Genomic DNA, 21,851 nt, shown 5'->3' on the forward strand with positions numbered 1-21,851 from the left:
CATGCGGTATGGTGACATCTACCAAAAACACCCTCGAAAGTGCCCGATCCATCACCACGATATCAGGTTTGTTCGCAAGAACGGTCCTGTCCGTGATGATGGATCGGTCCCAGTAGAGCCTGACGTTATTATTATTATTATTATTTACTGAAAAGACTGCAGTAGAACCACGTAGAAAGCACCTCAGAATATAAGAATTTATTTTGTATATACATTTATTATATTATAAACATTCCAAAAATCTAAAATTCTAAACACTATAAAGGTGCAAGATGTTGAACTCGTAAACAGTTAAGGGTTGCTGTCCATCAAACTAAAGCTATGCATATCTAATCAGCGGAACTAATCAGATTCACAATGCTTCAGTTTCCTTGTAATCTAGTACTGTTTGAAAACGCATTTGTACGAGAAGACTGTATTGAAAATTCTATTCCTGGTTAGCTATCTCTTTTTTTTTTTTAATGAATGACAATGAAATGGCAACACCACCTGCATTATCGATATACACTGCCGGAACACCAGTAGAGAAAGATAGGTAAGAATAAAAGGGCAGGTCAGTTAGCCCATCGTGATGAATACACCTGGCATTTAGTACGATGGATTCCAAGGGAACCGTGGGGAGGTCGACTTGATAAGATATACTGCTAGCAACAGGACTGGTAGTCTTCATAATTAACAATCCCTTCTCCCCAGTTAGCCATGTGGTCCCGGTATAGAATAAGCCACCGCTTTTATTCCGTAAGTGTCGTAAAAAGCGATTAAGAGAACTTAAGGGTCGAGGGATGGGCAGCAGCGTCCCTGTTAAAACATCACCAAAGCCTAACTGCGTTACCAACTCGCCCAAGCGTGGCAACAACTCGCAAAACCTCTCTTATGGGAAATGCCTATGTTGCAGTCCATGTCCAGCAGTGGGCAGTTAATGGTCGATAATAAATAACAATAATGCTTATATTTCTTTTATACAACTTAGAATGGCAAACAAGCTGACGGCCCACATGATGGAAAGTGGTAACCGTCGCCTATAGACATGAGCAGTACCATGGACATAACAGAGTATACAGTTTCGCCCATGATACCCCTCATGCGTTGCCATTCCTGAGGACTCAGGTGTTATTCCTCTGTACTCAGTAAATATCTAAAACAAATATTCCTAAAATCTAATTATTAAGTTTATAAACTATTTACAGTTATAGACTCGCTTCTAAAGTGGACAATCAGCATTCAGACGTTGAAATTCTGAAGGCAAGTTCAAGTAGTTATGGTTACGATCCAGGTTTACTGCTGCAACGTTGACTTACAAACGGATATGCTACTTCGACCTCCCCCTGCTCCCTTCCCCCCTCCCGGCCTAGTAATCTTGAAATTGGTACCAACAGAATGTATGCAGCACAAATAGGGACTGGTTCTGAACGACTTCTATTTTATAAAACTTGTTCGCGACATTATTTGTATATATCGTAATTTATAGTTGTTAAGTCCCTAGTTAATCGTTTCTGTATTCTGTTATTTTACATAGATTTAAGATAGTGTAAGTTAAATAAAGTATTCCTTTGCGTGTTGTCATTATTACCTACGAATAGAAATTGTAACAATAAATAGAATTAAGAAATTGTAAATTGAAATAAAATAAATAAATAGACGCTATAGAGTACCGATCTGAAGAGACACGCGTCTCGTTCATTTTCGCCCCGTCCCGCTCGCACAGATCGCTATCGCGAGTTGGAAACGTTATCGTGCGAGCGGGCGGGTATAAAGATAGGCCGCCTCCCGTCGAGCGGCATTCGCTTCCGGGCAGCGACGCACTACACTCGAGAAGAAATAGGACAAGAAGAAAAAATACTCTCTTCAGACGGTACCGGAGGCTTCAGAATAGTAATCCCTGTGTTTCACTCCAGCCTGAACCAACGCCCCTACAGTCCACGCTCACCGAACGGCAGTCCACACCGTTCATCGTGGTCCTTCGAGAAGCCGGATTGCTGGAGGAACACCGTTGGTACATCGAGAAGCCGGATCGCTGGAGGAAGACCATTCTGAAGCCGGATCGCTGAAATGCCGACTACGAGAAACATGAAGTCGTCGCAACAAAAAATCGCCGTCACCGAAGCCACAACGTCCGCCGCCACTACGTCGACTACGACCGCCGGAACGCTGTCCGTCGCTGCCACGCCGTCCGTTGCTGCCACCACGTCGTCTGCGGCTGTCAGAATGCCTTCTGTCGCTGCCACGTCGTCTACCGCCGCCACCACATCGACTACGAACACGTCCGGCGATACGACGACCACAGGAGCCACGGAGACTACCGAAGCCACAGGAACGACAGAGGAGACAGCAAGGAAGAAGGAACCGAAGCACGGCACGGCACGCACGGTTCGCACCACGGCCTCACAGAAGAAGAAGGCTCTGGCCAAGGCACGGGAGGAGCTACTTCGAAAGGAGGTGGAATTGGCTGCTGCACGTGTCGCCGCCCTGGAAGCCGAATCAGAGGACGACGAGGAAATAGAAGACGACGACGCTACCGTCAGAAGAGAACGAACGTCAGATTGGGTTCATCGAAGCACGCTGGCACTCACAATGGAGCCGCATGTACCAGAGATAGAAGAAGTCACCGGCAAGCGTCAGGGGTTCGTCCCATCGAGACCCGTTGAAGAGGATTCGAGAGCGCCGCCGCCACAGCCGAGCAGCGACGCACTTCACCGGGACCACGCACGCCACGTTGACCCACATGCCGCCATTCCTACGATAGCAGCAGCGATGCAGTCGATGAAGAAAGAAGAACCGGTGCTGAAGGTGGGCATCGATTGTAATGAGTTTGCGATCGCCATGCAGATGGCCGCTCGCAACATACTGCCCTCCACAGCGTCAAGAGTCACCGAGTTGCCAGTCTTCAATGGATCGTCGAGCGAGTGGTTACCATGGAAGATGGCCTATGAAGAGAGCGCAAGTCAACTCACAGAACAAGAGAACCTAGCAAGACTGCGCAGAAGCTTGAAGGGGGCCGCAAAGGACGCGGCACGCTCCCTATTCGTCGGGTCTACGACCGCAGAAGAAGTAATGAAGATGTTAGCCGCGAGGTTCGGCCGCCCTGGAGCACTCGTCACAGCCGAACTGAACAAACTCCGCGCGCTACCACGACTCTCGGACAACGCAAGAGACGTCTGCCTCTTCGCAAGCAAGGTGCAGAACGTCGTCGCCACGATACGAGCGCTGAACAAGAGTCACTACCTCTACAACGAAGAAATAGTGAGAAACGTCACAGAGAAGATGCCGTCGGTACTACGCTTCAAGTACTACGATTTCGCCAACGACCAACCGGAGGGACAACCGGACCTCATAACACTCTCTCAGTTCCTGCAAAGGACCGCCGCACGATGTGGAAACTTCGCCCCCGCCGAGGAGATACCGTCCGAAGACCGGCGGGAGTCCGCTCCTAGGAAGACGGCGAAGACATACACGACGCAGGAGAAACCCGCTACACCACCGTGCCCGATGTGTCGACGAGAGGGACACGCTCCATCGGACTGCAAGACGATGAAGGAAGCGGACACATCGGCGAGATGGGAGCTAGCGAAGACTCATAGGCTGTGTTTCCGTTGCCTCAAAGTGAGAAGATTTCGCCACGCCTGCAAGAGCAAGAGATGTGGAGTAGATGAGTGCACGCAGACTCATCACCCTCTGCTGCACACCACGCGACAACAGCCGGAGAATGAAGTAACAACACACGTCGTCGAGGACAAGTCCGCCGCAGTCACCGCATCGGCAAGGGAAAACGACAAGATCGCGTTCCTGAAGATCCTGCCGATACGAGTCACCGGTCCCACGGGAACATGCGACACCTACGCGCTACTGGACGACGGGTCGACTTGCACCATCATCGAGACGACGGTGGCGGAGCGAATCGGTGCTACGGGTCCCCCCGCACCATTCTACGTGGAAGGTGTGGCCGGGGCACGGATCAACGCAGCTCAATCGACGCGTGTTCACTTCAAGATCCGCGGGCGGAATTCACAAGAATACACAGTGGGGGCACGGACGATGGACAGACTGCAGTTATCACCGCAGTCGGTACCACGCAGCGTCATCAAGGGCTGTCCACATCTACAAGACATAGAGAGGGAGTTGGTCTACGAAGAGGGCAAACCGACGGTACTGCTGGGGCAAGACAACTGGCACCTACTGCTGGCCCACGAAGTTAGAAGAGGATCCGACACGCAGCCGGTCGCATCACTCACCGATCTGGGATGGGTACTGCACGGTACGAGTCGCGGCAGGACAAGACAGCAGGTGCACAGAATCAGCCACATAGTGACGACACATGAAGAGGAACAATCGATGGAAGAAATGATGAAGCAACATTTCGCGCTCGAATCGCTGGGAATCGCACCGAAGAAGTCTTACAATGAAGAGGAACGTCGCGCCCTACGCATTTTAGAGGAGAAAACTCGTCCGTTACCGGCGGGAGGATACGAGACGGGGTTATTATGGAAGAAGGACGACCCTGTGCCGCCGGACAACTACGAATCGGCAATGCGACGTCTCCAACTGGTCGAAAGGAAACTCGACAAGAATGAAGAAATTAAGAAGAGGTATGAACAACAAATGGACACGCTACTCAAGAACGGGTATGCCGAAGTCGCCCCGCCACGGAGTTCCCAACGGGTGTGGTACCTGCCACACTTCGCCGTCATCAACCCGCAGAAACCGGGGAAACTGCGGATCGTGCACGACGCAGCAGCCAAGACGAAGGGCATCAGTTTGAACGACATGCTGCTGCCGGGCCCCGACTTACTTCAATCGCTACCGGGGGTCCTCATGCGGTTCCGGCAACGACGGGTGGCAGTCACGGCGGACATAAAGGACATGTTCATGCGGGTCACCATACGGGAAGAAGATAGGGACATGCAACGGTTCCTGTGGCGAGGAGATCGACGAGAGGGTCCACCTGTGGAATATAGGATGAAGAGTGTCATATTCGGCGCAACATCGTCACCGTGTACAGCGATCTACGTCAAGAACAAGAACGCAGAACAGTACAAGGAAGAGTTCCCGGAGGCAGCAACGGCGGTGGTCATGAACCACTACGTCGACGACTACCTCGCCAGCTTCGACACGGAAGAGCAAGCCGTACGCGTCTCAAGACAGGTCGCACAGATCCACGGTCGAGCCAACTACTATCTCCAACGGTGGGCGTCGAACTCGCATCAAGTGCGCGCCGCGTTCTCCGACACCGGCGGGGACAGCGTGGTACAACTCGACGCAGAGAAGATACTGGGGATGGTATGGCGACCTTCTGAAGACACCTTAGGCTTCAACTTCAACGGACACAAGCTTCCGCCACAGATAGCCAGCGGGGAACAGACGCCGACGAAGAGGGAAGCGCTACGAGCGATCATGTCACTGTTCGATCCACTGGGCCTCGCCACTCCCATCACCATACAGGCGAAGAAGATATTGCAGGAGACGTGGCGTACCGGTATCGACTGGGACACCGAGCTGCAACCACGGGAAGCGGACGCCTGGCGGAGCTGGATGGACCACGTGCGACGGCTGTCCGCGCTGGAGGTGCCGCGGTGCTACCCGGAGGTAGCCACGGCCGATACAGCGGAGCTGCACACATTCGTCGACGCCAGCTCGGACGCGTACGCCTGTGCCGTGTACTGGCGGGCCGTAAGCGCGACCGGCAAGGTCCACGTGTCGCTGATCGCGGCAAAGGGACGAGTGGCCCCACTCAGCAAGGTGACCACGATACCGCGACTGGAGCTGCAAGCGGCCGTCCTCGGGTGTCGCCTATCGCGCACGGCAGTCGAAGAACACGACCTGAAGCCCGCTCGCCGAGTATACTGGTCGGACTCACGCACCGTGCTCGCATGGCTACGCACCGGTCCTCGCGCATACAAGCCGTTCGTCGCGCATAGAGTCGCCGAGATCGTCGAAGAAACGAAGACGAACGAGTGGAGATGGATACCGACGCGGCACAACGTAGCAGACGACGCCACACGCGACCCACCGACGGACTTCGGCTCGCAGCATAGATGGTTCCGTGGGCCGGACTTCCTGTACCTCCCCGAAGAGCAGTGGCCGCGTGAAGATAGTACGAGCGACGATAGTCAAGCGGAAACGGGAGAAGAACGCGTACACAAGCTACAGAACGCGACGCAGTTGTCTATAGCATTACCCGATCCGTCACGTTTTTCTAATTGGTTGAAACTTGTTCGCAGTTCAGCACGGGTGTTGCAGTTCATCGACCTCCTGCGACCGACCAGTCAACGCTGCACCGCCATCCGAAAGAGAAACAAGAAGAAAGAGAGCGCCGACCCCACTTGGACCCGCACGAAGAAAGTCGATAGAGAGAAGACGAAGATGAAAATCAAGAACAGCAATAGTCCATCTGTGTGTTTCATCCCCATAGACACACACTACCTAGATCGCGCGCGACGGCTATGGATTCGCGCGATACAACAAGAGGCGTTCGGCGACGAAATCGCAGTATTGAAACAAGGGAAACAGCTGCCGTCATCCAGTCGACTCATACAGCTGTCAGTCGTCATAGACAACGACGACATTCTGCGACTTCGATCGAGAATAGCAGCCGCCGCCGATCTGTCAGCCGAGCAACGAGAACCCTCCATCGTCGACGGAAACCACGCCTGGGTGCGCCTATACATCGCATGGGTGCATCGGAAACTTCACCACGGCGGCTTCGAGATCACCACGAACGAGGTGCGACAACACTTGTGGGTGTTGCGCCTACGACACGCCGTCCGCAGTGAACTGAAGAGGTGTCAGCTGTGCCGCCTACGAAGAGCAAGACCGGCGCAGCCGTCAACGGGCAACCATCCACAGAGCAGGCTGGCGCATCATCAACGACCGTTCACGTTCACCGGCCTAGACTACTTCGGGCCTATGACCGTGACAGTGGGCCGCACTCACCAGAAACGATACGGAGTGCTCTTCACCTGCCTAACGACGCGCGCAGTCCACCTAGAAATCGCCGGCAGCCTCAGCACGGACTCCGCCATAATGGCCCTGCGGCGCTTCATAAGCCGCAGAGGGTGTCCCACTGAGCTATGGTCCGACCAAGGCACCAACCTCAAAGGTGCTGACGTCGAACTGAAGAAAGCAGCCGAGGAAGCCATCCAAGAAGAGTCATCAGTCCATTTCATCCGGTGGCGCTACATTCCCCCGAGCGCACCCTTCATGGGAGGTGCGTGGGAACGGCTGGTGCGTAGCGTGAAGACCGCACTAGCCGCTACGTTGAACGAGCGGGCCCCCAAGGAAGAGGTCCTCCACACTCTACTGGTCGAGGTCGAGCACACCCTCAATAGTCGACCGCTAACCCACGTGTCAACATCGGCAGACGACGACAGCGCCCTAACCCCCAATCACTTCGTATTGGGCGGTCCATCGCGCGTCCCACTGCCAGGCAGCTTCACAGAGAGCGACGCGGCGGGACACAAGGAGTGGCGTGCCAGCCAGAGGCTAGCTGACTGCTTCTGGAACCGGTGGGTGAAGGAGTACCTACCCGAGTTGCAACACCGGCGGGAGCCCCGAGCTACACACGGAGCCATCAAAATGGACGACCTGGTCCTGATAGCTGATGGGACCTTGCCTCGCAACACGTGGCCGCGAGGCGTGGTGGTGGCGACCTACCCTGGACCAGACGGCGAGATCCGAGCAGTCGACGTGCGGACGAACAAGGGCATCCTACGGCGACCCACTAAGAAGCTGATCATACTGCCCACATCGACATCGAGCGACGCGAACACGAGTTAACTCCAGCTACGAGAGCTGCGGCGGGAGATTATGTTCGCGACATTATTTGTATATATCGTAATTTATAGTTGTTAAGTCCCTAGTTAATCGTTTCTGTATTCTGTTATTTTACATAGATTTAAGATAGTGTAAGTTAAATAAAGTATTCCTTTGCGTGTTGTCATTATTACCTACGAATAGAAATTGTAACAATAAATAGAATTAAGAAATTGTAAATTGAAATAAAATAAATAAATAGACGCTATAGAGTACCGATCTGAAGAGACACGCGTCTCGTTCATTTTCGCCCCGTCCCGCTCGCACAGATCGCTATCGCGAGTTGGAAACGTTATCGTGCGAGCGGGCGGGTATAAAGATAGGCCGCCTCCCGTCGAGCGGCATTCGCTTCCGGGCAGCGACGCACTACACTCGAGAAGAAATAGGACAAGAAGAAAAAATACTCTCTTCAGACGGTACCGGAGGCTTCAGAATAGTAATCCCTGTGTTTCACTCCAGCCTGAACCAACGCCCCTACAGTCCACGCTCACCGAACGGCAGTCCACACCGTTCAAAACTACTTGTAAAAAGAAAGTCATAAATAATATGTATGTACTTACTCATTATTGCTCCTTATTTAGGCGCAATCGTTCTGAAGTGATGCCATTACATACATACATAGAGTAATCTTATTTTATTTATATAGGTTTATGATTTTTAAGAGACAAAGATTAACGCGATCATTTAGGTAAATTATTATTTATTTACAACAAACAGGTTACAGCGGCTGTCGCTTAAATTCAAAGGTTAGAACTGATATTTAAATTTAGAATTCACGTGTCAGAGTCAATTTCTCTTTTTTTTTAATGGCTTTCACGGCTATGGATACCGACTCAACGAACTTATGTAGATGTTAGCTCTTTTTTTTTAATAGATGGTAATGGAATGATAACCTGCGCTAATAGTATACGCTGGCAGGATACCAGTAAGGGATGATAGGTGTAAATGAAAAGGCAAGTCAGTTAACCTATCGTGGCGAATACACCTGGAATTCAGCACGATGGTTTCCAGAGGGATCATGTGGAAACTTATAACATCCCTCCTTTTGCGAAAGTTTTTTGACGAAAGTAATAATAAAAAAAAAAGTAACAAGAGAAAGTAAATTCAAAGTAGATGTAAGTCGCTTATTTTTTTTTTTATGGGATGTTATGATGAATGGTAACCCCGCCAGCGTATACCGACAACGCTGACTATTAACTACTAACTAAACTTCTGAACCGATTTTGATAAAACTCTCTCTCTCTCTTGGATCTCTATTAAAGATAAGCTCACCTTTGTGCACTATTATGTTTGTTTTTACATTTTAATAACCTTTTGTGTACAATAAAGAATGAAGAAAGAAAGAAACTCCACCAGAGGGAGACTTTGTACAAAAGTCGATTGCTTGGGTACCTCTGTCCCATTCGTGTTTCAACCGTGAAGCAGTAGTGTTTGCATGGCTGTGTTTCGGTTTGAAGGGTGGGATATGGCGTGAAATTACTGGGTACAGAGGAATAACACCTGAGTCCTCAGGAATGGCAACGCATGGGGGGTATCATGGGCGAAACAGTATACTCTGTTATGTCCATGGTACTGCTCATGTCTATAGGCGACGGTTACCACTTTCCATCAGGTGGACCGTCAGCTTGTTTGCCATTCTATGTTGTATAAAAATAAAAAAAAATAAACTTCTCCAGGACCAATCTGTAAGTATATCCTTCCAGATAAAAAAAAAAATCTAAAACAGTTTAGAACTAAAGGAATTATGAGATAATGCATATAAAAAAATACAATCTAATTGTGAACCTCTCTCTCTTTGTAGTTGGTTGAAAATAATAATAGTTATTTTAAAATAATAATATAATAGATAAAAATAGTTAAGCGCACTAATAATAGGTATAGGTAAGTGTAGGGCAGAAAATCTCGCTATTAAAAGAGAGTCGTGTTATATTTGGACCATCTGTCAACATCATCTCGGGACGTGCTGATATTACACTGCAGGGTTGCCACATCCTAATAAAATGCCCTTTAAAAATTTTATAGTTAATTAAATGGACAAATATTTTTTATACATTTCCAAGAGTTAATAATAATCAACGTATAACATTAAATTACCTATACAAAATATATTTGTTTTAAATAATTAAGAAAAGTATTTCTTATAAATAACTAGCTAATCCAGTATAGTTATTATATTATAGTTGCCCCCTACCGCCACCTACCGAATTAATTTGTTTATATCCTGATAAAAAAAAAAAAAACTTCTTAACTCTCAAGTCAAAGTAAATTTTCATTTACAAAATTCCATTAAAATCAGTTGAACAATTTCAACAATTAATATAAAAAAACATTTATCATTATCATCATTTCAGCCATTATCTGTCGACTGTTGAACATAAGCCTCCCCCATAGACTACCATGGGGAACAGTCCTATGCCACTTGTATCTACTGGCTTCCTGCAATGTACTTGTAGTCATCGAAATAAGCATTATAATTTTTTTTTTTGTTTTTTTACAACACAGGCCACGCAGCTCACCTGATCGTAAGTGACTACCACCGCCCATGATCAGCCACAACACCAGCGGCATTGCAGATGTGCTGCTGGTCTTTTTAAAAGGCCGTTTATAATGTAATAGACTATTTCTAAAGTGAAAACTAGTGTTGTCCTCCTCTCTCGTACTTGCTGTGCCCAACAGGGTCCAGAATTGAAGATGAAATGTTATCTACTAATTATATTGTGAAATGCAATAAAAATAAATAAATAAATATGATTTTTAATATTAAAATGCTAAAAATAATATCAGGATATTATGTCATGCAAATAGAATAGTAAATGCACTTAGCAGCATCTCTAAATCTCTCATCGCTCAAATAGCCTAATGCCTTCGACTAAGACCTATTTGGGTCTGATTGATTCAGCTACAAGGAAATTATTTTTGTATAACAAATAACAATACCATTTATAGATAAGAGAATCTTAATACTAACAAAAATTAGATGACTTGCTGGTTTTAAAACTATAAACTGTATTGGGTTGACTGGAAGAGATCTCTGTCAGAGATAAGTCCACCCTTGCTCACAACATTTATAAATATATTATCTAAATAATTTACAAGTATATATATATATATATATATATATATAATCTTTAGAATAGGTCATTTCTTCCTTCACCGTAGGTGTGTAACCAAAGAGGTGACTAAGAGAAGACGAGTCAGGGGGCAGCAGCGACCCTCTTAAAACATCTCCAAAGCCTAACTGCGGTTGCCAATCCACTTGGCAAGCGTGGCAACTACTGGCAAAACCCCCCTAGGGGGAACCTTATGTTTAGCATTGGATATAAAGTCTACAACCACAATTTCAGATGCTGTATCATTATAATTTATAAACTTCAAATACATCGCACAATAATAAATCTTCATTAATTATAACCATGTCCTGACCTGAAATCTACATTGTATGCTAATAAATGAACTTTCTGAAACCTACCACTTCAGTGCTTAATGATAGCTCTTCATAGATTTGCATACGTTAGTATGATAACAAGGTCGGGATATGTTGATACAAAATAAGAGAATAATTAAATTTATAATAGATGAGTTATTATGGTATATATCAGGCTGAAGCGTGGCATATTTAATTCCAACATAATAGAGGACGACCATCTTTAATTTACCAGAGAGAGACTTTGTACAAAAGTCGATTGCTTGGCTACCTCTGTCCCATTCGTGTTTCAACTGTAAACCATTTGTGTTTGCATGGCTGTGTTTCGGTTTGAAGGGTGAGATATAGCGTAAATTTACAGGGTACAGAGGAATAACACCTGAGACCTTAGGATTTTGCAACGCATGGGGGTATCATGGGCGAAACAGTATACTCTGTTATGTCCATGGTACTGCTCATGTCTATAGGCGACGGTTACCACTTTCCATCAGGTGAGCCTTCAGCTTGTTTGCCATTCTAAGTTGCATAAAAAAAATGTCAGTGATCATAACCTTAAATAAAAAAATTACTACCGGTGGCTTTGACAACTTATTTTCCCTATGAGGTAAAGGGAGTACTTACTTAAGGGGGTACTTAAGGCATGGTGTCTACAAATGGAACGCTGTATTCTACAAATAATTGGAATTAAAAAACACCTGTATGTTTTGCGTAAAAATATTATATGTTTATGACGATTATGTATTTTTATACCTTTTTATTAATTAAAGCGAAGAGTAGTTAATAATTAGTTATTAATAGACTTCTTTATAGCATCTGAGCCCATATTTTAAACAATATATTCATTTCAAAGGCAATAATAACAGTAACGGATTCGTAACTTGTAGCAATTAGCTCTGTAAAGTGCCCATTCTGTGACCCGGCAACTTAATAACAGTAGTCTAAAATTCAGTAGGTAGAGTCACGGTATTGGATGGCGGGAATTATAGAGGATTCCTTAAAGTGTCCATCTTGAATGCTCTTTTTGTTGCCTAATGTATGCTATTGGTTTCTATTACAAATTGGGTTCTAAGATTGCTCGATCAAACTTGGCTTGTAAATATCATCCGACATTAGTTTGTTATTGGTAATTTATAGTTTTGATGTAATAACTACCGGTTTAACCTATGTGTAATCAGATCGAAAAAGCTCGATTAGTTTCGGAATCAATTCGTGATCGTTAGTCATGAGCGACTGTGACACGGGCGCGAGCCAGATTGTGTGCCTCGGCATTCAGGCTCGTTAGTATTTTTTATGGATGATAAGTGAACGGTAACCCCGCCTGCACTAACGGTATACGCTGCCTTTGCCTATCCTTTAGCCTTTAACTGTCCACTGCTGAACATAAGCCTCCCCCTTGGGAGATTTTGCCAGTACTTGCCACGCTTTGCAGACAGCATGACAACCGTAGTTAAGCTTTTACAGATATTTTAAGAAGGACGCTGCTGCCCACTCCTCGCCCTTCCTTAATCACCTTTTACGACCCCCACAGGAAAGGAAGGTGTGGCCCATTCTATGCAGAGACTACACGATAGCTGGTATTAATGTAGTCACAATTTAGGCAACAGGGAGATTATCAAATCATGTCAAATCAGAACGGTTTATTTGATTGCTCGTTTGCGTGCGCCGAAATCTGAATCTCCGGATAGGTGTGTCATTAACGTGTCACTATGCGGTTTACTCGTTTGCTAAACTTCCGAAATTTATATTTCATGTATCCAGCAAAATCGTTGTAAAAGTAATTTATTATTGCCGTTTCATCATCGTTATCAACCAGAAAGAAACATTGTACAAACGTCGTTTGGTTGGGCACCACTGTCCTATTCGTTTTTCTATCGTAAAGTAATTGTGTTTGCATGGCTGTTTCGGTTTAAAGGGTGAGATATGACAGTGAATTTACAGGATACAGAGGAATAACATCCGAGTCCTCAGGAATGGCAAAGATTCACGGTATCATGAGCGAAATAATATACGCTGTTATGTCCGTGGTATTGCTCATGTCTATAAGCGGCGGTTACCACTTTCCATTAGGTGGGCCGTCAGCTTGTTTGCCATACTAAGTAACATAAAACAAATCATTATATCAGTCATTAACTGTCCACTGTTGAACATAAGGCTCTCCCTTAAAGTGTTTTGCTAGTAGTTGCCACGCTTGGCAGGCAGGTTGGCAACCGCAGTTAGACTTTGATGATATTCTAAGAGGGACGCTGCTACCCATCTTTCGACTATTTAGTTCCCTTAATCGCCTCGTACGGCACTAACAGGAAAGGTGGTCCATTCTATGCCGGGACCACAAGGTATTAAGTTTACTTTTTTCTAACCAATAAGGTATTAGGAATTACAGTCAGCTATCCACTTCTGGATATAGATGTTCCCATATTGGGAAGTTTTGCCCGTAGTCGCCACCCCTGGCAGGCAGGTTGGCAACCGCAGTTAGGTTTTGGGGAATGTTTTAAGAGGGCTTGTTACTATTATTGTTTATATGTTTTTAAATAAATTGATAATATTTAGGTATTCAAGTAAAATAAAGTTAATAAAACTATTGTTTGTATACATATACGTAGAAACCATAGACTTTTGTCCATATTTAAAATTTTGCTAAGACAGTTGCTAATAAGTCATCACCAGCCAAAGGTATAATAGTTAAATTAGACTAGTAGTTCCGTTGCCTAAATAAAAAAAAAATAAAGAAATAAGCAATTTTAGTAATACAATAATATTTCCTAAAATAATGTTATAAAAAAAATAGAAATACATTTAACGATTACGAGATATGTCTAAGTCACAGATTAAATAATGATAGTCTATTGTGTTTTACTCTTTTAACTAATATCGCTATTTTAATTAACAAGTATATAGTCTAGAACTTTTTAATTGCATATAAAACTGCAAATACACAAATACTGTGCGTTTTTCAAGGCACTTTCTCCCACGCACAACCACTCTTTGGAATCAACTTCCAGCAGCAATATTTCCGAACCGATACGACAACATAACCTTCAAGAAAAGAGTATATTCCTTTTTAAAAGGCCAGCAGCACACCTGCAATGCCGCTGGTGTTGTGGGTGATCATGGGCGGCGGTAGTCACTTACCATCAGGTGAGCCGCATGCTCGTTTGCCCCCTGTGTTGTAAAAAAAAAAGTTTTAAACTAATACAGAATAAAAAATAACAAATTAAATTGACAACCCTGAACTAAATTCATGGCTTGAGATTCTTGATTATTGCTGGGCGATTATAAAGGTGCCGACCGGCGACTGCGAATTTTGGCAAATTACATTCTAACCACGCGTTTTGCCTTATCTATATACATACTAACTATGCTCGCGACTTCGTTTGAGCGACCGGGATAAAAATACATATTAGCTTCCTATCAATATCTTCTCTTTCTTCCCGAACACTGTTGAAAGGCTAACTTTTTTTTCAAATGTCTTTATATTATTTTGTATGTACGTTATATTATATATTGCTGCAGCCTTTGAGGCACAACAGCGCTGTTGTTCAGCACGAAACATGACGTCTCAGGTAAAAAGAGTTATAATATTTAATTATATTTAAAATAGTAATTTAATCTACACTAATATTATAAAGAGAAAAGATTTGTATTTTTGTGTGTATGTTTGTAATGAATAAACTCAAAAACTACTTTGTCGATTTCAAAAATTCTTTGACCATTAGAAAGCCACATTCGCCCTGTGTAACATAGGCTATATTTATTGCTAGAAAAGATTAGAGATACTCACTTAAGGTGTAAAAAATTCTATAAAATATCTTTGGTCGCGTGCGCTGCGGAAGCTATTGGTGATAGAACAAAAGTATGTTCTACAATATTGAAGAAAATATCAAGTACTACAAAAAACTTCTCAATACTATATGTCCAACTATTATCGTTATGTCACAATAACCACTTTTTAAAATGTTGTAAAAATGTCTACTCGTACGAAGCCGGGACGGGCCGCTAGTTTTAAATACTTTTTTTACCTAATAAATAAATAAGGTAAAAATACTAATGTAAAAACAAATATATCTGTACAAATAAAGGATAAATGGATAAATAAATCAAAATAAAACATACCGGTGCAATTGATCAGCACAGTATAAAGAACTACTTTCATAGTTTAATAACCTTCCTCCTGTTGCCAAAAGACCAATGACCAACAGTTTGGGGGGAAGGAATTGTTAATAATACAGACTACCAACCCCATTGCTAGCAATATACCCTATAAGGTTTTCCTCTACATGATCTCGGAAACCATCGTGCTGAATTCCATGTGTATTCATCACGATGGGCTAACTGACCCGCCTCTTCGTTCCTATCACCCCTCAGTGGTGCCCTGCCAGCGTATACCGTTACAATAGGCAGGCTTATTCCATTTATCATTCATAATCATTTCAGCCATTATCCGTCCACTGCTGGACATAAGCCTCCCCATAGACTGCCTTAAAGAACGGTCCTAAGCCACCTGCATCTACTGACACCCTGCAACGCATTTCAGGTCGTCACACCATCTAGTGGGAGGTCGTGCTACACTGTGTTTACCCGTACGTGGTCGCCACTCAAGAACTTTTCTTCCCCATTGGTTGACGGTACTTCGAGCGGTGTGACCAGCCTATTGCCACTTCAGCTTGCTTATTCATCGGGCTATGTCGGTTATTTTGGTTCTTTTGCGGATATTCTCGTTTCAGATTCTATCACGCAAAGAGACTCCGAGCATAGCCCTCTCCATAGCCCGCTGAGCAACTTGTACTATTCCATTATCATCTATTAAAAAGAAAAACAGCTAACAGTAGGGCTATTTTGGTTAATTTCTGTTAAGTGGCAACCCTAACTAAAAATTACACCCACTTTATTGTACCTGGTTATCGTTGGACGATTGTAAAGGTGCCGCGAACCGGCCGAATTAAATGTTGCCAACGCGTTTCGCATTTTACGAGTTAAATACGAGCCATCACTATGTTATAGGGCCAGTTGCCGAGGCAACGTATTGGTGGGTCCCGGATTTTACTATTTCCGAATGTTTTTAGGCCCATAATAAAAAATATATTAGTAACAGCCGACATGTTCCTGCCAATCCTAACTTATGGTGCCCGGGCACGGTCGCTTGCTAAAACTTAAGCCGGAATTGAAGGAATAAGGGTCTTAATATGTTGGGTATAAGGAAAGAAATGGCGTCCGAAAATTACGACTGATAGATAAAAAAAAAAGAATAGAGAAAGATGGTTTTTCTTTGTAGTTACATTGTGAAATATATGCTATTTGGAAAAATAACCAGTAATGTGGTAAAAGTGTTTTAACAAATAAATCTTAAAAGTATTGTTTAGATGAGAATTCTACTGAAGTAAAATCGTGCTACCGATCCAACTGTTTATAATTACTCCTCTCCATCCAAAGGTTTTTTTTTTTTTTTACAGCACAGGGGGCAAACGAGCATGCGGCTCACCTGATGATAAGTGACTACCGCCGCCCATGGTCACCCACAACACCTACGGCATTGCAGGTGTGCTGCCGGCCTTTTAAAAAGGAATATGCTCTTTTCTTGAAGGTTATGTTGTCGTATCGGTTCGGAAGAGACCGCTTTTAGCGATAAAGGCACCCATTGTTTTAATTTCTTGTCATCTATTATAAGTTTGCTACTGTAACCTTTTGAAAGAAAAAATAAAAGATATCTAAACAGTGGATATATAAACAGTGGACGATCTGAAGGTCGTCCACTGTTTCCTTATTGTGATTATTTCTTGTAATTGTTTATATTTATAATAAGTTTATTATTGTAATCTTTTGGAGGAAACAATAAAGAGTATCTATCTATCTATCTGTCTAATAAATATTTCTGAACTGTTTCTATACATATATATTATATTGTGTGCTATTAGCTCTATCATTGAATTCCCTTAGCTACCTTTTACGACATGCACGGGAAAGGAAGAGATGGCCTATTTTATGCCCGAACTACATGGGAACAAATTTGTTCACTCACCATTCAGAATGCAATTTCAATGGCAAGAAACTTAACTGTTGCTTTTTTCAAAAACTTAATTACATAACTTAAGAATTTTCATATTTTTTTTTATAAAAAAAAAAATATTAATAATCTTTTTTTCTTTTAATGATCTTATTTATATTCACATCCGAAAAGATTAAACGGACAATATTGCGAAATTGGTGGATTTTACAACAGTAAAAGTTTTATGAATTCGGGGCAGATGTTATTCAGGTTTTTATGGCACAATCACTGTAACCGAGACTGAGCTTCATTACGCGTCTAGTTCAACGTTCGTTCACACAGTTTTATTGACATTTCTCTTTATATTATTATAACAAATTGTGGTAGAAGTAATTCGTTTTATTGTTTCTCCGCTCAACTTATCGCTCCATCTAGAATCTTTACTGTCTATTACTAATAATATAAATGAGAAAGTGAGTTTGTTTATTTGTTATTTCTTAACATTTTAACGACTTAATCAATCGTTACGTTGTTTGGTATATATGTATTTGGGATGGAAAAGGATATAGGTTACATTTTATTCCAATCTATCAAACAAATTTACGATTAAAAACTAGTATTATATAAACATTTGTCTCAACTAATTGTCTTTTAAACTTTATGTACATATACTTATTTTTTTGGATGGAGAATATTTCATACTGTAGTCAATTGATATATCTACGTAACGCGGACGAAGTCGCGTGTGGATACTAGTATGCACGACTATAATTCCGTAATAGTACCTTAAGGTTGTCTTGAAAAGATTGCTCTCAGCAATAAGACCGCCTTACTGTGCTTATACAATTGTATCGTTGTATTTGTTATTTGCCTTGCTTATTCCCCATATTGTATAATGCAAATAAAGTAAGTATACTCATTCATTCATTCATCAAATAATTAATTTATTTATTATATTTACCAAATAAAGAAGCTTAACAGTTCCCAATTCGCTGCCTTAGCAATCACGTTATATGAAACATAACTGTGTCCACTTATAAGTCATAATTCACATATGTTTCATGTTTCATAACACAAATTAAATAATTACCTTTTATCATTATGTTGCGAGGCAACTGAAAAACTATGGTCTGGAAAATAACAACATACAGTACACATCTTTCACATAGATTGCACAATACACATTCACACATACTCACGAACATACCCACATTTATTTACACAACTTCGCTTCTCTTAGGGGCATATTTTATTATTGTTTTATGATTGATTGTTTATTTATATTTATTTATTTCACTAACGTTATAATTTTACGTGATTGCCTGATCAGCAAATGATCGTTATGGTAATTTTATATTCCTTCATTTTATATGAATACCCGCCCACTATGTACTTTTTAATATAACAGATTGTAAATTGTTAATCTTTGTCGGGTGCCCATGATACAGGTATTTTTTTTTATGGGTGAAAATGGTATGGTAACCCCGCCTACGCTAACGGGATACGCTGGCGGAGCACCAGTGAAGGGTGATAGATGAGAATGAAAACAGGCCAGTTAGCCCATCATGATGAATTCATCAGGAATTAACCATGATAGTTTCCAGGGAGGACCGCGAGAAGGTCAACCTGGTTGGGTATATTGCTAGCAATGGGATGCTCAGTCTTCATTACTAACAATCCCTTTCCCCCCTCCACGATACATGTTCGCCTAGTGTGTAGGCCCATGCCCATTGTATCTTGTGTTTGTAGCTTTGTGTTTTTGTCATATAATAAATTTTGTATTCTATTTCTATAATAAAAGGTTATTACTGGACACTTTCTAAATATTTTATTGTCATTTATTTTATTTTATTTCAATGAGGCACACATAACAAATTATAACCATGTTAGGTTTATATATAACTAACTAATAATAAATATAGCTAACATTTTTATTAACTTATTGTTTTTGTATTATTGTTGTTACTGTATGTTTTAGTGCAATAAAGCATATATATATATATATATATATATATATATATATATATATATATATAGAGGTAATTATGGTTTATATACTAGGTTACAGTTTAAAAACATGTGTACACAACATGATTAACATTTAGACATAACATTTCAATTTCGACACGTGGAAAACATAATAAATTAGTAAACATTATATATAAGATACATTAAATGAAATTTATACCATAAAACTGTCACCACGCATGGGGGGTATAATGGGCGAAACAGTATACTCTACTATGTCCATGGTACCGCTCATGTCTATAGGCGACGGTTACCACTTTCCATCAGGTGGACCGTCAGCTTGTTTGCCAATCTAAGTTGTATAAAAAAAAAACAAAACAAGAAAAACAGCCCAGCCACCATAAACATGAACTACATCACTACTACATCACATACTAGTAAAACTACAAGTTCATGCCAAACGGTTTACGTACCCTCTGGATGATGACAGCTTCATGTCGAATATATCAATGAATTTGTGGTTGAACATAACATCATTATATTGTCGGCACATTCTAACAAGTGGATTTCTACGAATTATAATATATTACAAGTGACGCTGATGTTTCTAGTAAGTAGCCTGTTCACTTGCCGGACGCCAGCGTTCGGTCATATGCTCTCTGGGCGCTACTAAACAAATTTCCAATGAGCCAATGTTATCGTTGCATAGCACTTGTATGGCCTCCAACAACAAACTGACGGTTCGATAATGTTAGTCCAATATGATGATATAAATTTTAGTAAACAAAACAGCTTTCTACGCTGTTAGTTTAACTATATTCCGTGTGAGTCAGTAAGTACAGTAATGCTTTGTGCCAAGATAGGGTATAACATATCTGTGTACAAAATTATGTATCATATATATGTATCGCCGAGTATGTCCAGAGGGAGACTTTGTACAAAAGTCGATTGCTTGGATACCTCTTTCCCATTCGTGTTTCAACCGTGAAGCAGTTGTGTTTGCATGGCTGTGTTTCGGTTTGAAGGATGGGATATGGTGTGAATTTACTATGTACAGAGGAATAACACCTAAGTCCTCAGGAATGGCAACGCATGGCGACGGTATCATGAGCGAAACAGTATACTCTGTTATGTCCATGGTACTGCTCATGTCTATAGGCGACGGTTACCACTTTTTTTTTATACAACTTAGAATGGCAAACAAGCTGACGGCGCACCTGATGGAAAGTGGTCTCCCTCTTTCCATCAGGTGGGCCGTCAGCTTGTTTGTCATTCTAAGTTGTATAAAAAAAATGTCCCAGTATAGAATACGACTTTACTTCCTTTCGTGTGAGTATTATAAGAGTCAACTAAGAGAACTTATGATTGAGTCTCTCTTTATTATTCCCTCCAAAATATTATAATAATAAACTTATTATAGACACAAAAAAAAATCTTGTGCCCTAAAAATTAAAAAAATTATAAATTAAAAAGAGTTGAAGGAGCCAGCAAACTTATATTACCTTTTTAGAACAACGACCATTTATTACTGAATAATTCTTTTTTTACTTCATTTATTTCTTTTAACTTTCAATAGCTACAGAACTGTACAGGATTTTCTTTTTACTTATGTTATTATAAATAGACAATAGAGTTATGTTCAGTTACATTTTTAACAGACTTTAAAAATGGGGAGGTTCTTAATTCGAATGTATTTTGTTATGTCAGTATCCTCATAACTCTGTCAGTTATGAACCTATTTGGATGCCTTTATCTGAAAGACCATACTTTCAGATTGGCCCCATAGAAATTTTATCAAAATCTAGTTGTTGTTAAAACTAGTTTTACATCAATCGCTTCTGTAGTCTAGACTACAGAAGCGATTGATGTAAAACTAGTTTTAACAACAAAATGACAGGATGTTTTAAATAAAAATAATTGATTTTGTCACGAATGAAGTCTGTTTTTTGTGGACCACTGTATTATTTATTTATTTGTTTATTTATACTTTATTTTACACAAAAATTCTATTATTATAATTTATATTAAAAAAAAATACAACATGCGAACTTAACTTTTTAAGAGTTCTCTTTCAGCAAACCTTAAACTTTTTCAATCTAAAATAGACAATATGTACCAAATCATATTTAACTATTAAACTAGGTCATCAAAAATTAAATTTTAAAGTTAGAACACGAGTAGTTAGTTACGAGACAGCATATAACGTGCACCTGGTCTCAGAAGCAGACCTACAAAGTAACTACAAATTAAATTTTTCATTCTACACGTTTGAATTTAAACTAAAACATAATAACGTACTTACAAATAGTAAATAAATGCAATGATAGGGGCAATACCAACAGCACAACCAACAGTTAATATATCTGTTTTAGGCCAATATATATATATATATATATATATATATATATATACACATATTCTAACTACAGTATATAGATACTGCTATACCTTATCTACTCTTAGCTTTAACCTTGTTCGCTACCTTTGGAGCATAAAAAAGTCCACATATTTGTTATTATTTTAATTTCAATTCGTAAATAAATAATTGAACCTTTAAAGCTTTACTTGGATTATACAAAAAAAATATTTCTACCAGTTCTCGTACCAAACATTTACAATCCTTAATAATATTATAAATTTGAAAGTAAGTTTGTTTGTTTATTGCCTTATAAC

Source organism: Galleria mellonella, unplaced genomic scaffold (assembly GCF_026898425.1).
Source record: "Galleria mellonella isolate WM207_F2 unplaced genomic scaffold, CSIRO_AGI_GalMel_v1 utg200, whole genome shotgun sequence".
Taxonomy (NCBI): Eukaryota; Metazoa; Arthropoda; class Insecta; order Lepidoptera; family Pyralidae; genus Galleria; species Galleria mellonella.